Below are 17,500 nucleotides of genomic sequence, written 5' to 3'. Positions count from 1 at the left end.
ACGATTATGTTCCTTCGGTGGCAGTTCACACATACAGTGACTCCACAATCTTACGATTATGTTCCTTCGGTGGCAGTTCACACATACAGTGACTCCACAATCTTAAGCGGGTACATACCCTGGATCCATACCACCCACGACGAAATACCGCTCGTGGTGACTATGGGGTGCGGCTCCACCAGTCTCCAGTACTCCAGCGCTGTTACAACCCTGCGCCCACAATCAACGATTCGTAGCGCTAAGGAGGGAATGCCCGTCTCTCTCTCTCCCGCTGTCGAGTGGTGCCATCCGTCACTCCGACCGGGGTGCTGCGTAAAAAGTTTAGGCTACCATAAGTCTCAATTCTTAGATAAACTTTTCTACGAAATAATACTGCTATTTTTTCTCAATACTGTTCAACTATCCGTCCACCAACTTATGCGGTTATATTATTTACACCAGCTCATTTACAAGTAACTTCATTACCAAAAGAACATACAACCTTCCTTTTCAAAATGGCTGACACAGCTCACGCTTCTCCAACCCAATTTACAACATGACTCTCACAGTCATTTCACCAGTCAATATTACTGAGCAAAATACAATTCAATAAATACCTGTATCTTTACAGCATAGAACCACTCATGATTCTTCCGCAACACGAGTCTTACGGTGTTCGACCTCAGTGTTCGGTGAGCAGCGTTACAGCCCAACTTGGGGACATCAGTCAGAAACACGTCTGTTCTCTGCAACTGTCGGGCACGCTCTCCTCTTCACATCCAACAATGCTAACCTCTTTTCTCTCATTGGTCACAGCAGCCAATGGAGATACGCCTTACAAAAATAGGTCACCTCACCTCAATACGTGCTACTAGGATCACGCCGTCAAGCCGTGATACTACAAGTATGGCAAGCCAAACTGTACACATTTGTTTAAACCATCTAATACTGAATTATGTACAATCCATTTGTCACAGTCGCTTTGAGTTTGACTAACAAACTCGAAACTGTCATTTTGAACATGAGCCAAATGTGTATTGATTGTGTAATTAGTCTATGTGACAGGGCTTCTATTATCTGTGCTCCCTAGCTTCTGTCAGTTCCCACACCGACACTGCCAGAAGAACTGAAGACGCTCACCAAACACACTGACTGACTTTCACAAACAGTCGTCTGCTACGATGCAAGGGAGGGTAGACTACTCGTTTTTTGTGTTTTTTTTGGCCCGTTTGCAGCCATGGGCATTGTGATAGTGTTCGACTGTTCAAACTAGTGTTATGCACGGGTTAATAAAACTCATTTTTGCGTGCAACTGATATGGTTTTCTGAGCCGTGCGATACGATTTTGGAACTTCATACAAATGTGTCACATTGTTCGGCGCGAGGTCAAAGGTCGGGAGGAAAGTAGTTCTTTGCCCAAATCGGAATCTGACTATCATATATTTTTTGGAGTCCATGATGTATTTATTGAGCTATAAAAATATAACATATATACCCGTACTGAAGTAACAGAGACAAAGAAGGGAGGTCATGGGATATATATATATATATATATGTATTGCTCAAAACCTTCTCGTGTGGTGTACGCTGTGACTGTGTTTCTGCTCAGTCGTCAGAATATGTGATCGATTTCTGGAAAATCCGAGATTTTTTTTTCTCGAAGACCATCATTCTCCTCCTCCTCCTCCTCCTCCTCCGCCTACTTCTCCGCCTCCTCCTCCCTTCTCCTCATACGTGCAACTGTAGTTACTTGACTTGAAAGTATGCATGGTCCTTCTCTTTTTGCTATCAGAAAACTTTACAAAATTTTATTGTGAACTGTACAGGACACACAAACCGATGACGACAGAGATCACGTCTCGGCCTAAAGTTGTCGATTTTAGTCCCCGTCATCGACTCTCCCACTGAGGGAAAACCTCCTCAGTCGCTTAACAGGACCTACAACGCTGAAGGTTCAGAAGATAACAATCTACCGCTACCTCGTACGATAGTCGGCTACGCTCGACAACTTCTTCACCTTAGATGGACAGAATAAAAGAAAGCTGCAATGTCATCTGTCCGTCGCTGATCATTTCGTGTGAGTCACCTGGACGTCATGCCTGAAAGGAGAGAAATAAAGTTTGTTTGTTTGTTTGTTTGTTTGTTTGTTTGTTTGTTTGTGCGTTTGTTTGTTTGTGCGCTTGTTTGTTTTCTTCTTTTTTTATGTTGTGTGTTTGTTTGTTTGTATGTCGGTCAAACCGTCTTTCTATCTGGTTGTCTTCTTTTCTATCCTTCATTCTTTATTTATTTCCATCGTTTGCTTGGTCGTTCACTCGTTCGTTCTATTTACCTTTCTTCCTTTCGTTTGTTTGCTCCTTAATGGCGTGTGGGTTTGTGGGTTCTTTTTTTGGGTGTGTTTTTGTTTGTTTGCAGCTTCGTTTGTTATTTATTCACAACTAAGATATTGCTTCCTGGTTTGGCAAGAATGAAAGAAAGTAAGAACGAACAAAACAATATAAACAGAGAGAGAAATTCAGCAAGAGAAAGAGAGAGAGAGAGAGAGAGAGAGAGAGAGAGAGAGAGAGAGAGAGAGAGAGAGAGAGAGAGAGAGAGAGAGAGAGAGAGAGAGAGAGAGAGAGAGAGAGAGAGAGAGAGAACTCAGAACTCAGAACTTTATTACACAAGGATAAAGGTTTTAGAGAGAGAGAGAGAGAGAGAGAGAGAGAGAGAGAGAGAGAGAGAGAGAGAGAGAGAGAGAGAGAGAGAGAGAGAGGGAATTGAATTGAATTGAACTTTATTTTTCGAGGGTAACAGAATAAGCAATGCAAACATGCTTTTTTTCATCCGGCCCTCGCCCATTGAGGGTAAGTCGATTAATAGCAAGAAGACATGTCCAACAATCAAAAAAACATTTCAATATGCATTATGAATATCAATCAAAGATGGAAGATTATATCAAAGAATTATGTGTTTGTTTAAAAAATGTTCTCATTGCTATTAATCTTATCAGGAATGGAGTTCCACAATAGGGCGCAGGAATAAGAGAGACTTGACTAGTACATGTCAATTCTAGGGGTTGGGGTAATTAATTTGTTTAGTTTTCTTGAATTATTCTGCTTGAAATTTGAGGCAATGAGTGTAGGTGTATTCCCTGACATAATATTATATGCATCATCGCTTTCGTTATAGGTCAATCTTAATTTGAAAGGAAGAATCTTTCATCTGTTATTATCAGAGAGAGAGAGAGAGAGAGAGAGAGAGAGAAAGAGAGAGAGAGAGAGAGAGAGAGAGAGAGAGAGAGAGAGAGAGAGAGAGAGAGAGAGAGAGAGAGAGAGAGAGAGAGAGAGAGAGAGAGAGAGAGTGAAAATAGCATTCAGTCGGAAGTGCAGGTGAATGATAACATCTAAACCTGGGTAGCGCGACACGTGTTGCTGCTAGCTTTCCACAGGAAGGAGGTTGTCCGAATTTCCCACTATGGGATACTAGCGAATGATATGAAATGAATGAACTGATTCCATGTGCTGGAAAATAAATACACCTGTAAGTTTGTCTGTTCTTGACCAATTCATATATAGTAAGGCCGGCAATCAAACAATCACATGTGATGGAAAAGAAACAGGACTGCAATTTTGACTGTTTATCAAAACAATAAAACAAACAAGTCGCGTAAGGCGAAAATACAATATTTAGTCAAGTAGCTGCCATTTTTCAGCAAGACCGTATACTCGTAGCATCGTCAGTCCACCGCTCATGGCAAAGGCAGTGAAATTGACAAGAAGAGCGGGGTAGTAGTTGCGCTAAGAAGGATAGCACGCTTTTCTGTACCTCTCTTTGTTTTAACTTTCTGAGCGTGTTTTTAATCCAAACATATCATATCTATATGTTTTTGGAATCAGGAACCGACAAGGAATAAGATGAAAGTGTTTTTAAATTGATTTGGACAATTTAATTTTGATAATAATTTTTATTTATTTAATTTTCAGAGCTTGTTTTTAATCCGAATATAACATATTTATATGTTTTTGGAATCAGCAAATGATGGAGAATAAGATAAACGTAAATTTGGATCGTTTTATAAATTTTTTTTTTTTTTTACAATTTTCAGATTTTTAATGACCAAAGTCATTAGTTAATTTTTAAGCCATCAAGCTGAAATCCAATACCGAACCCCGGGCTTCGTCGAAGATTACTTGACCAAAATTTCAACCAATTTGGTTGAAAAATGAGGGCGTGACAGTGCCGCCTCAACTTTCACGAAAAGCCGGATATGACGTCATCAAAGACATTTATCACAAAAATGAAAAAAACGTATGGGCATATCAATCCCAGGAACTCTCATGTCAAATTTCATAAAGATCGGTCCAGTAGTTTGGTCTGAATCGCTCTACACGCACGCACACACACACACACACACACACACATACACACACACATATGTTAGGCGCGTTTGATCGATCTGCGCGATCGCGCGATCGCGCTGCGCGTTTGGTGGATCGATCAAACGCGCACACATCGATCGATGTGTGCGCGTTTGATCAATACAAAGAATACAAGAATCGTTAAAACGCGCAGCTCTTATATACTTGCGCATTTGGACGATCCGTCTCACAAATCACCATACTACGCACACACACGTCTGCTGGCAATGACCGGAAGTTATGACCGGAAGTAGGCCTAGCTATAAGTGTCTAAACAACAATCTGTAAGACATTTTAAAAAAGAAGAAAAATGGGATTATATTGTACCAAACACTTAGACTACCTCAAAGACATCACATCACAGGTATATATGCGTCGAGGTTGCACCTGATCATCCATTTCACATGTATTAGCTCATTGAGTGTTTAATTGTCCTTTAATAGCAAATGATTTAAAAGTTCAGCTGTTTTCATGAGATGTCAGAGGGATGGACAGAGATGAGGAAGGAGGGATTGGGGGGAGAGACTGAGAGACTAAGAGAGAGACTGAGAGAGAGAGAAAGTGTGTGTGAGACTAAGAGAGAGAGAGAGAGAGAGAGAGAGAGAGAGAGAGAGAGAGAGAGAGAGACAGACAGAGAGCAGAGAGGAGAGAGACAGAGAAGAGAGAGAGAGAGAGACTGAGACTAAGAGAGAGAGAGAGAGAGAGAGAGATCCTGAGAGACTGAGCGACTAAGAGAGAGAGAGAGAGAGAGAGAGAGGGGGAGAGAGAGAGACTAAGAGAGAGAGAGAGAGACAGAGAGAGAGAAGAGAGAGCGATAGAGAGAGCGAGAGAGAAGAGAGAGAGAGAGACAAAGAGAGACAGAGAGAGAGAGAGAGAGAGAGAGAGAGAGAGAGAGAGTGATACTGAGAGACTAATAAGAGAGAGAGAGAGAGAGAGAAACATTGAAACATAGAACTTTATTACAGGAAAGATAGCATTAGGTCCGTAGGACCTTTCTTCCAGCTAGTCCTGATCTAAGCAAAATGGTTATAATCGAAATGGGAATACATAGGAACAAACTTTTTATGATGAAACGCAGACACACGCAATAATAGTAATATAAGACATAAGATCATAAGAGAGAGAGAGAGAGAGAGAGAGAGAGAGAGAGAGAGAGAGAGAGAGAGAGAGAGAGAGAGAGAGAGAGAGAGAGAGAGAGAGAGATCAAGAGAGAGACTGTTTGAAAGATTGAGAGGCCTGACAACAAACAAATCAAAAACGTTGTTGGGGTATATTTCGGAACATTCCTGTATTTGAAACTTTTCACTTCCGGCGTGCGATGTGTGTGTGTGGTAGGGACTTACTTTGTGACAGATCGTCCAAATGCGCAAGTATAAGAGCTGCGCGTTTTAACGATTCTTGTATTCTTTGTAGCCTATTCTTTGCATCGATCAAATGCGCACACATCGATCGATGTGTGCGCGTTTGATTGATCCACCAAACGCGCAGCGCGATCGCGCGATCGCGCAGATCGATCAAACGCGCCTAACACATACACCACGACCCTCGTTTCGATTCCCCCTCGATGTTAAAATATTTAGTCAAAACTTGACTAAATATAAAAAGATCTCATGCGATGGAAAAGAAACAGGCCCGCCGTTATGGCTGTTTTTGATCAACAGTCTCATGTGGTGGAAACGAAATAGCAATCACTCACGTTGGCTATATAAAGCAAACTTCGACTGTTCTTGGTCAAGCAATGACACATTATGAAAATCAACACCAATAACTTTACTGTGATAAAAGTAAACAAAAAGCAAACTAGGCGAATTCCGAAAATAACTCTGTCGGGTTTGTATGATCTGTGAATGAATGAATACCCTTACTTTTACTGGGACAAACATTGGAGGGGCCAATCACTAGTGAGATAATGTGTCTAGAACACGTGCACAGGAGCACGTGTGAATTTATTTATCCGAGAAAAAGCAAGGGTATTCACTCTTTCACAAACCATACAAACCTGACAGAGTTATTTTCGAGCATCGTCTATTGTCACAATTAACACTGAACAGTACTGTGTCTGTTCTAAAACTCTTCCCCAAACCGACTTTAGTGTTTTGGAATGGAAAAATTCATACAATTGTACATGTAGCAGTATGACTATGAAGTAGTCTTCTTCTTCGTCTGCGTTCGTGGAATGCACATTTTACTTGTGAGACAGTTTTTCCTTGCGATTTAGGCAGTCAAACTCCGTTTTTAGGAAAGCAGCGAAATCAAAAATACACGAAGTCGTCAAATCGCTGTGATCTGTACTTTCATGCGTGACAGAAAATTCAATCATGTGACTCGTACATTAAGTACGATTGTACGCTTCTCCTACCACCTACTTTGTAGGTGTGAAATAAACTCAGTTTCATTACCATACTACCAAATTGAAAGAGTTTAAAATATTGCATTCGAATGCTTACCACTTTAGGTAAGTATCCTCGACTCCACATGCTGTAACCATTAGTCTATATCCGACAAAAATAATAATTATAATGATAAAGCGCTCTTCTATAGTGTTGTTCACCCAAACGGCTTATCGTATTTTCGGGGGGCATAGGAATTGAATATTTAACATGCAGAAATATAAAAACATTAAATCATATCTTGATGAAAAAAAGAAGCAAAACAAAAACCCGGACAAGATAAACAGTATTACAACGTTGGCAAAAACTGATACCAACTCAGAGAGTGTGTTTCTGTTCAACCGTAGAGGCTGAAGGACATTTGAGATGTCCAAACCCAAAACAGCGTACAATGAAATCGTGTGACACCTATTTTCCCCGAAGGTAGGCAGAGGAGGTATGTGAAACATCGTGTCGTGCTGGGCCGAGTGAAATGAACCTGAACCAAAAAAAATAGCGTGGTCCGCCGATGGGAAAAGCCCTGCGAAGTCAACATTGGCCGCTTCAACCCGAGAAGTCACCGTGAACATGAAACTCACGACGTCAAGGGGCGCGACGATTACTCAGCGTGTGTTTATACGGTCTGCTAAGCGTGTAGGCAAAGATACACCCCCAAGCTGTCTCAGATTCCGACGCATATAGTAATTAAAACATCATAACTGCGCGCCGGCGTGGATCGTGGTTCTGCATTCCTGTTTTGGTTTGAATAAGCCTAACCGCTCGCATCCCACCCGGACACACACCAATGGGTTGCTCAATTCCAAACGAATGAGAACAACAATAATTGTCGGTTACAGCCGAATCCCACAGTCGTCCATTCGCCTTGGAAAAGAGGGGTTGCGCCACTGTGTTGTAATGTATTTCCAAAGCTTCTGCGGACAGTGATAATTTAAACTTGACCAGACTTTGCCTGGCACGTGATGCGGCCGCTTGAGTGTCCAGAATAATTAAGTCAGCCGTGCAACGCTTTTCATCCTTTTGAAGCTCGGACATTCCCGAAGCTGTTGAGTGGCTGGACGTTTTGACGTTTTGAAGTCGTAATGATTTCTGCTGGACATCCTACTGGTTGATATTTTTGACATTCGTTGCTGGTAGGAGTTGGGATTGGAGTACTGAACACTCAGGAGCTGGGTTATTTGTAGTGAAGTGCCTGGAACATCAGTAGCAGGCAGTTTTTCGATGCAATATGTTGTGCTCAACTTGATCCTGGCTGGAAGGTTTGTGGTCAATATACAAACAAGTAAGTGCATAATGCTGACATGTTAATTGTTCTTACTCGTCGGGCTAATTGTTCGGGTTGTTGCACAATTATTGTTTTGTAAAACGGTGAGATTTCTTTGCTTGTGTATATATATATATATATATATATATATATAAAACATCAGAAATTGTGAAAGAAACAATTGAAAGTCAGCAGAGACTTTCTTCCGAGATTTGTTAAAATCTCTTAGCAGAGATAGAGAGAGAAATAAGTATCCCTTCACAGACAGCCTATTGGGAGCATCAGATCCTCCTCAAGGGGGACCGAGATTTACAGAGCAAAGTCCCTTTGTGGGAGACGTATCGCAAGTTATTCCCCCCTCTGCTTCTTTACCTCTGTAAACTTGTAGAGCTAGTTATTTTTCGATAATGACCCAGCAACCAAACAAATAACGAGCCAGCAACAGCCTGAATCCTCGATAGTGCAATGGGTTGAGAAGCTGTTCTGTTTCGGTACTACTTTTGGGACTGAAAAGTTCCGAACGCTCTAATGTACGAAGTATACATTTCTGGAGCAAACGATACAAACATACCGCATTTAAATTAACAACTACAGGCCTGAACACATGAATCTCCATATAAAATCCATGAGTTCGGTTGTTTTCTGAATCTAGATCTGCCGTGTACAAACCGTTCATCACAACAAAGAAACTACAATGGGAAGAAGGATAACTTCCTCATTGGGCATGCTTAGAAATGAGAATGGCTAAATATGAGTTATTCCCCTTTGCTGCATGCTGACCAGACTGTCTCCTGCTTTGTTATGACTAGTACAGTCGATCTTTCTCATGTTGTGACTTGCTTTATTTTCACATTTTCGGTATTTAAAACAGCAAACACACACACACACACACACACACACACACACACACACACACACACACATACACTGAAGAAGTTTCCATTCTGATTCGGTTATTTTATTTGGTGCTATATGTTTGCTTCACATTGTTTCTTTTTTTTACATTTCTTGAGGTATCCCCATTCGCTAAACACATCCATAATGCATGCATGGCTCATTCGAAAGAGGGCAACTGAACAACTGATGCCCAATAGCAATAAATACTGAACAACTGAACAATAAATAGCAATAAAATGATGACAGTGCCAAGTTTTTAAGTACAAAGTGAAATCATGTGACTGGACAAAGGCACAATTACAAAATACAAATAAAAAAATCGTGGCCCATTTTAAATTAAGTTCTCAGCTCATGGGGAAGCATAAGATGACCCTAGAAACCGAAATTAGGAGACCTCCCGCCCCCAGGGCAGACTACAAAAAACAAGAAGGGCAAAGCCCATACGACTCACATGCTTGACCTAAACCTAGCAATGACATCATACACTAAGAACTGCTTTACACATTTTTCCTACCAAAATACATGTGACCTTGACCCAAGGTCAAGGTCATCCAAGGTCATGCAACACAAAGCTGTTAATTCAAGACATAGGAAGTACAATGGTGCTTATTGGCTCTTTCTACCATGAGATATGGTCACTTTTAGTGGTTCACTACCTTATTTTGGTCACATTTCATAAGGGTCAAAGTGACCTTGACCTTGATCATATGTGACCAAATGTGTCTCATGATGAAAGCATAACATGTGCCCCACATAATTTTTAAGTTTGAAACAGTTATCTTCCATAGTTCAGGGTCAAGGTCACTTCAAAATATGTATACAATCCAACTTTGAAGAGCTCCTGTGACCTTGACCTTGAAGCAAGGTAAACCAAACTGGTATCAAAAGATGGGGCTTACTTTGCCCTATATATCATATATAGGTGAGGTATTCAATCTCAAAAACTTCAGAGAAAATGGGAAAAATGGGAAAAATAGCTGTTTTTTAGACAACATTTATGGCCCCTGCGACCTTGACCTTGAAGCAAGGTCAAGATGCTATGTATGTTTTTTGGGGCCTTGTCATCATACACCATCTTGCCAAATTTGGTACTGATAGACTGAATAGTGTCCAAGAAATATCCAACGTTAAAGTTTTCCGGACGGCCGGCCGGCCGGCCGGCCGGACGGACGGACGGACGGACGGACGACTCGGGTGAGTACATAGACTCACTTTTGCTTCGCATGTGAGTCAAAAAAAGGGGGGGGGGGGGGGTAATTTGTGAAAAAGTATAAAAGGAATCAAAAACTGTATACATGTATTTAGTTAATACCCCAAAAAGTTGTATAGTATATACAATGTCAGACCCTAAAGAAAGTTTGTTAGTCATTGCTTAGGCAAAACAAAGCAAAATAGTCTGTTTACGGTATCCCGACCAACCCTATTATTTTTTCCCCGCCAACCCTAGACCTTTTTTTTGGCATTTGGAGAAAAAGAAAAAGAAAAAAAATCAATTTTGTTCCTGTTTTTTGGCAAAATAATTTAAAAAGATGGTTATAAAAAAAAAATTAAGAAAAGCCCACCTACCGACCCTCTTTTTGTGTGCCTATGTTACTGTAAACAGACCAAAAGGTACATCAAAAACAACACACCAGGGATGCTACTCTCCCCTTAAAAATAGCCATGGGTCATAGGTGTGACGTTTGAATCTTTTAGCTAAATAAAACCATAGGCAATTGATCGGAAATATCAGGAAAAATCTTACAAGTTTATTATTTGTTTGCTTGGACCAATCCTCTTGCCGAAGTGTTTTACAGTAAAAATTGATTTTACGTCAAAAGTATCACAGGAATATCGAATGTTGAGGTAAGGCTGGGATAGCCAAGTTCAAGAATAACGGAAGGTGACTGTTGAATCTTTTTGAAAATGTATAAAAATATAGATGGTAGGCAATTCAAAATTAAAAAAAGGACTCTCGGAGCATGGACTTTTGAGTCAAAAATTAAAGAAGGCTCTATGAGCCGAAGTACATGTTTTGTCTCTTTTTTTTTATTTTGAATTCCCTACGATCTATATTTTGATACAATTTTGGACCCTCTTTGTACGGAGAGAGTTGGCAATTGTTAATCACATTCTCTCATCTCATCGACTCTCCTTCGGCTCCTTGGTAACATGCGTTCCGTCTCTGCCAGGAATGGACACAGCAGCAGATAACCGGTAAATATGTAACAGGCATAAATGGCAAAATAGCTCGCCTCGCCTGATAATATATGAGACAACTGTTCTATTACAAAGTCTTTCTTGGGAGGCTTGGCTAATTTACTCGCTCGTTTTACACGGGGTTCCATCGTTTTCTTTTCTAATCGGAAAACCTTGCTCCTCAGTTTGTTGACCTTCTGCCGAAGTTCCGCTTCACGAGGGGATGGGGAGGATGACGACTTTGATGCTTTACATCCTATGTCCTCCAGGATCGCCTGAATGTCATCTAAAAAAGAAAACACACACACAAAACACACATAAAATAACATAACCATAACAAGTTACAACCTGGAAGAAATTAAAACATGTGTAATTCAATCACAAAATGAAAATAAACAATAGCGTAGGAAGGCAGGCCAGAAATGAAGTGTATTAGCAACTATGGATTCGATGTGGAACAATGATGGAATTGACCTTGTTTGGTACTGAATGGGTGAGGCCATTAGAACTGTACCCACGGAATACGCGCTATATAAGCTTTATATTGATTGATTGATTGATTGATTAGGACAACAGTACCAGGTAAACTCCTCACACACCATGCCTCTTTCTTTCTTTCTTTATTTGGTGTTTAACGTCGTTTTCAACCACGAAGCTTATATCGCGACGGGGAAAGGGGGGGGGGGGGGGGGGGGAGATGGGAATAGAGCCACTTAATTGTTTCTTGTCAAACCATGCCTCTAACAGGATATGTTTCCCATCTTTACGTGTGGGAACTACAGGTACAATTTCATCCATCCATGCATCCGCCCTATACAGCTTCTTCTTCTTCTGCGTTCGTGGGCTGAAACTCCCACGTGCACTCATTTATTTGCACAAGTGGAATTTTATGTGTATGACCGTTTTTACCCCGCCATTTAGGCAGCCATACGCCGCTTTCGGAGGAAGCATGCGGGGTATTTTTGTGTTTCTAAAACCCACCGAACTCTGACATGGATTACAGGATCTTTTTCGTGCGTATTTGGTCTTGTGCTTGCGTGTACACATGAAGGGGGATAAGTCACTAGCAGGTCTGCACATAAGTTGACCTGGGAGATCGGAAACATCTCCACACTTAACCCACCAGGCGACCGCGACCGGGATTCGAACCCTCGACCTTCCGAGTTAATAGACCGACGTCTTACCACCCCGCCCCAGCGCCCGTCACCCTATACAGCGATTATCAACTATGTAATGGATGGGTTTAAACATTTTTTGATGTCAGGGTGTTCTTCATGGTTAAAAATCTCTTACCTGGTTGAACAATTTGTGTATCAGGCGACAGGTCGGTGCTGGCTTCATTTGTAGCTACCCTTTGCGATGGTGGCTTCCTCCCACTAGCAACCTGCAAATTGCACAGCTCTTTAACTGACAAACTCACAACCAACACCCAGTCACAATGAAACATTTCTCCCAATTTCATGGCATTGGTCTTAGGCCACACACAAAAAGTGTATGTTTCTGGTAAGGCAAAACAAAAAATAATCTGTTTACGGTATCCGGACCGACCCTATTTTTTTCCCACCGGCCCTAGACTTTTTGGGGGCATTAAAAAATAAAATTAAAATATTCAGATGGCTAAAATACAAAACTAAAAAGCCGACCTACCGACGCTATTTTTGGGGGGCCTATGTTACCTTAAACAGACTTTTTTGTGACCTAACATGACTAAAGGTGGAGATTTTTTTTCTAACCTTTTTTTTTAAAACCATCTTTTAAACTATTTTGTTGAAAAACAGGAAAACAATTGATTTTCGAATACCCCTTTTATTTTTGAAAATGCAAAAAAAAAAAAATGTCTAGGGTCGTCGGGAAAACATAGGTAGGGTCAGGTGACCAGAAACATACAACTTTTTTGTTGTTGACGCCGACCCTATACCTTTTTTGCCATTTGGGGCTGTTTTTTTGCAAAATAAGTTCATCATATCATCATAATCAGGACGTCGATCCAAAATAAGTAACTTTTTTTTGTTGGCCTTATCATTTTTTTGCGCTAAATGCAAACAGGCATTATTTGATGGGAACAATGCTGTTGTTTTCAATTCTTACATCAGCCTCAAACTTGTCATTACTCAACCTGCATTTAATAGTGTGCTTCTTTGGTTTGCAAAAACCTAAAACCAATAAATAAATAACCTTCGGTGGTGGATTGGGCACTGCAAACAATGTCGGGACAGCATTCCACACAAGTGATCCTCTCTGCAGGATTGTTTTACTGGTTGGCCTCAAAGTGATCAGTACAAAGCTTGAGACCTTGAACAGCAGCTGGCTGCAGCTTTTCAAAGTCCTCTCGCCTTGTGAATTGCATCCATATTCTGCACCTAGTTTGACAATAAAAACAACAATGTTATTGTTAAACTAAGCAAAAAGGAAAGACAAAGAAAGCTAAATCAGATCTTCAGTCTAAATCTAACGCTCTGCCTGAACGCAAAACGGATGAGTGATGTACCTTTGTACTGTAGTTTTCCCGTAAGCAAGGTTTGATAAAGGTTTCGGCAAATATGCCCACGGGTTTGTCATCAAGTGTAAACTGTTGTTTTGTACTGACTGCTGACTCACACTCACAGTCGTAAGTACTCGCTGACGCTGTAGTCTACTGAGTGAGTTGACTCGAGCCATTGCATTCTCATTCTGAAGAAGGTAAACCTGATGAAATAATCACTGCACAACCCACCTTTTTTCTTCTGTAGGGAACTTGTGGAAAGTTTTCCCGAAGCAGCTCTGTTTGTAACGGGCGTTCTTGCAACAAAAAGCCGAGCACAATTATTTACCACCACCTCGCACACGATCGGTACCTACGCGATCCGCCATTTTGTTTTCGCCGCCAGCATGTGACTAGGGACGATAACCCACAAACACTTTTTCGCATTTTCTTCGCAAGTTCCACGTCTTCCTTATGTACAGTGTTTGCTCATACTCTAGCGACAAGAGTAGTTCCCCTTCTTTTAACGCAGTTTCTTCGACAACACTGACTGCAATCCGACGGTCAGTTTTTAACAATATTTCATTTTATAAACAGATCACACGCAACCAAATGCACACATCTCATCAATTTAAACAACATAAAGCGGTTTCATACACTATTTCCCCCAGAAAACTTAACTTCATACAGTAATTAACGTTGGAACACGGGTGCAAATGTTCGTCTGCTAGTCCCATTTGACGAAAGAACATTATCTTAAGCGATACTAAAACATAAAAAGAACACACAATATCTGCCTTTACCGCCACAGCAGAATAACAGCATATCTGTGTACTTGATTTTAGTCCAAAACAGGGAAACTGACAAGAAGTGTAAACAGAATGGAATGATTTGCACGGAACTATACAACCGCGCATTAGTCGATCGCCTGCGCAGGTTGACTGGTTGAGTGATTCGGATTCGATCAAACTTTCGCACAAAAACTCCTGTTTTCTTTGAATAACTGAAGAAAGGAGGAATAAAGAGGTTACACACCTCGTCTCAGTGATTATTAAAAATAATGGTCTCAGTTCGCGGTCATGAAAAAGCTCGCTGAAGCTCGCATTTTTCATGATCCGCTAACTTCGACCATTATTTTTAATAATCACTGAGACTCGGCATGTAACCTCTACGTAATCTAGTCCTGAGGAGGACCATTGTATTTGTACCTAGACCAGACACGTGTTTCGACACTATTGTGTCTCATCTTTGGTCAGGTGGTACTGATGGCGAGAGTTGTCAACCCATGGTATCCAACTAAGAAGCAAACCATTATCCCCCCCTCTGCTTCTTTCTCTCTGTAAACTTGTAGGGCTAGTTATTTTTCGGTAACTTACCCAACAACCAAAATCACTTACCCAACAACGGGCCTGAATCCTCGATAGCTCATGGGTAGAGACTGTACACATTGTGGATCTACTTTTTGCGACTCAAAAGTTCAGAACACTCTAATGTACAAAATATACATTTCTGGAGCAAACAATACAACCATACCGCATTTAAACCAGCAACTACATACTTGAACACATGAATCTCCATGTAAAATCCATGAGTTTGGTTGTTTTCTGAATTCAGATCTGCCGTGCACAATCGTTTATCGCTAGCAAGATTCCAAGGAAAAGTAACTCTCATACTTTGTCTAGCGACACGAGTAGTTCCCCTTCCAGATTTCGGCTGCACCGACGGTCAGTTTTCAACAATATTTCATTTTATAAACAGATCACACGCAATCAATTGCAAACATTTAATCAACTTAAAGAACATGCAGCGGTTTCATACACTATTTTGCCCCAGAAAACTAAACTTCATACAGTTTTTAACGTTGGAACACGGGTGTAAAACTTCGTCTGCTAGTCACATTCGAAGAAAGAACATTTCCTGAGCGATACCAAAACATGAACAGAACACACACTATCTGCCTTTACCGCCACAGCAGAATGACAACATAACTGTGTACTTGATTTTAGTTCAAAACATGGAAACTGACAAGAAGTGTTAACAAAATTGAATGATTTGCACGGAACTATACAACCGCGCATTAATCGATCGCCTGCGCAGGTAGACTGGTTGGGTGAATATGATTCGATCAAACTTTCGCACAAAAACTCCTCTTTTCTTTGAATAACTGAAGAAAGGAGGGATAAAGAGGTTACATACCTCGTCTCAGTGATTATCAAAAATAATGGTCTCAGTTCGCGGTCATGAAAAAGCTCGCTGAAGCTCGCATTTTTCATGATCCGCTAACTTCGACCATTATTTTTGATAATCACTGAGACTCGGCATGTAACCTCTACTTCTCTGAATGGTAGCTTCTGTTGGCATGGGAGACTACCCTCATCTGACAACCCCAAGAGGATATCTGTGAAGGGAAACACTTTGATTTAAGGCCAAAGTGTAGAATTGATATTTATTAAGAAAGAATTTAGAAATTTAGACAAGTTTTAACCAAGAAATTAGGTTAAAACAAGGGAAATTTGAAAAAGCCTAAAGGGAGGTAACTCTGTACCAGCCTGCAGATCCAGAAATGGATACGCGAACAAGTTAGATCTAATTTTGAAAAGGTTAAACAGGAAAAGCGGTCAACTTTTCACTGCTGTTCAACACAGGACTTGGTAAAGAAGAAGTTTTCTGCTTTATTCAATTGGATCGCTTTAAAGGCGATGCAACTTTCACGGTGACCACATTATAAAACATCAGAAATTGTGAAAGAAACAATTGAAAGTCAGCAGAGACTTTCTTCCGAGATTTGTTAAAATCTCTTAGCAGAGATAGAGAGAGAAATAAGTATCCCTTCACAGACAGCCTATTGGGAGCATCAGATCCTCCTCAAGGGGGACCGAGATTTACAGAGCAAAGTCTATATGTATATATATGTGTGTGTGTGTGTGTGTGTGTGTGTGTGTGTGTGTGTGTTTGTGTGTGTGTGTGTGCGTGTGTGTGTGTGTGTGTGCGTGTGTGTGCGCGCGTGTGTGTGCGCGCGCGCGTGTGTGTGTGTGTGTGTGTGTGTACGTACATTTTATTCTACTGCTTTCTCTCTGTCGAGAAGAGATCCCAACCGATTGAAGATTTAGTGCTGATGTAATATAAACGTGTTACAAAAAGCTGGTGCCTGTTTCTTAGCGATGGAATATCATTACCCTTTTTCGCACAGTACAGTCTTACAAATAAGGAAAATAGGTCTATAGAAGATTTCATCAAAGCTTCGATCGGGTGAGAAAGTAGACCTGTGTACGTGGTACAACATTCCCACTCAGCCGTAAGCTGTTGTCTGGGTGGCCGAGTGGTAACGCACTAGCGCTCGGAAGCGAGAGGTTGCGAGTTCGACCCTGGGTCAGGGCGTTAGCAATTTTCTCCCCCCTTTCCTAACCTAGGTGGTGGGTTCAGGTGCTAGTCGTTCGGATGAGACGAAAAACCGGGGTCCCTTCGTGTACACTACATTGGGGTGTGCACGTTAAAGATCCCACGATTGACAAAAGGGTCTTTCTTGGCAAAATTGTATAGGCATAGATAAAAAATGTCCATCACATACCCGTGTGACTTGGAATAAAGGCCGTGAAAGGTGAATGCTCGCCCTGATAGGCTTGAGGTTTTCTGGCCGATGTGAATGCGTGATATATTGTGTAAAAAAAAATTCCATGTCACACGGCATTAATAGTTATTGTAAAGCGCATTGAACATATAAACGATTATGCGCTATAGCAAATGTCCATTATTATTATTATTATTAAGCAAGTAAGGCAGAACCCTGACTCGTGCGTTAACGTGATCCCCCTTACCGTGTAAACCTTCATCAGTGCTCACATTCGTCCAGAATGTTACACGGGATAAGAGAATCTTTCTACTTGGACGCATACCGAACATCTCCAATCTGACTGCTCTCTACGCAGAATGGGAATTT

General features: G+C 41.1%; 2 protein-coding genes and 1 long non-coding RNA gene across 5 annotated transcripts in view; 2 read left to right on the top strand and 1 right to left on the bottom strand.

Moving 5' to 3' along the window:
- Positions 1 to 17,500, top strand: part of LOC138959231 (Golgi-specific brefeldin A-resistance guanine nucleotide exchange factor 1-like) — a 273,649-nt gene that overhangs the window by 79,757 nt on the left and 176,392 nt on the right. The window lies entirely within an intron of this gene.
- LOC138959234 (adhesion G-protein coupled receptor G4-like) overlaps positions 1 to 17,500 on the top strand; it is a 49,802-nt gene that overhangs the window by 3,917 nt on the left and 28,385 nt on the right. The window contains exon 2 of one of the 3 annotated variants that reach the window (XM_070330632.1): positions 1,806 to 2,056. The exons of 1 other annotated variant lie outside the window; for it this stretch is intronic. The gene's annotated coding sequence lies outside the window, so the exon portion shown is untranslated. Of the gene's footprint in view, positions 1 to 1,805; positions 2,057 to 7,619; positions 8,046 to 17,500 lie in introns of those variants that run through there. One more of the 3 variants, XM_070330631.1, reaches the window with a different exon arrangement.
- Positions 10,031 to 14,056, bottom strand: LOC138959229 (uncharacterized). The gene is made up of 3 exons (XR_011453668.1): positions 13,278 to 14,056; positions 12,396 to 12,486; positions 10,031 to 11,388 (listed from the first exon to the last, which is right to left on the bottom strand). It is a non-coding gene; the product is annotated as an uncharacterized lncRNA (long non-coding RNA).

This window comes from Littorina saxatilis, linkage group LG2 (assembly GCF_037325665.1).
Source record: "Littorina saxatilis isolate snail1 linkage group LG2, US_GU_Lsax_2.0, whole genome shotgun sequence".
Lineage (NCBI taxonomy): Eukaryota > Metazoa > Mollusca > Gastropoda > Littorinimorpha > Littorinidae > Littorina > Littorina saxatilis.
This window is presented reverse-complemented; position numbering and strand designations above follow the sequence as displayed.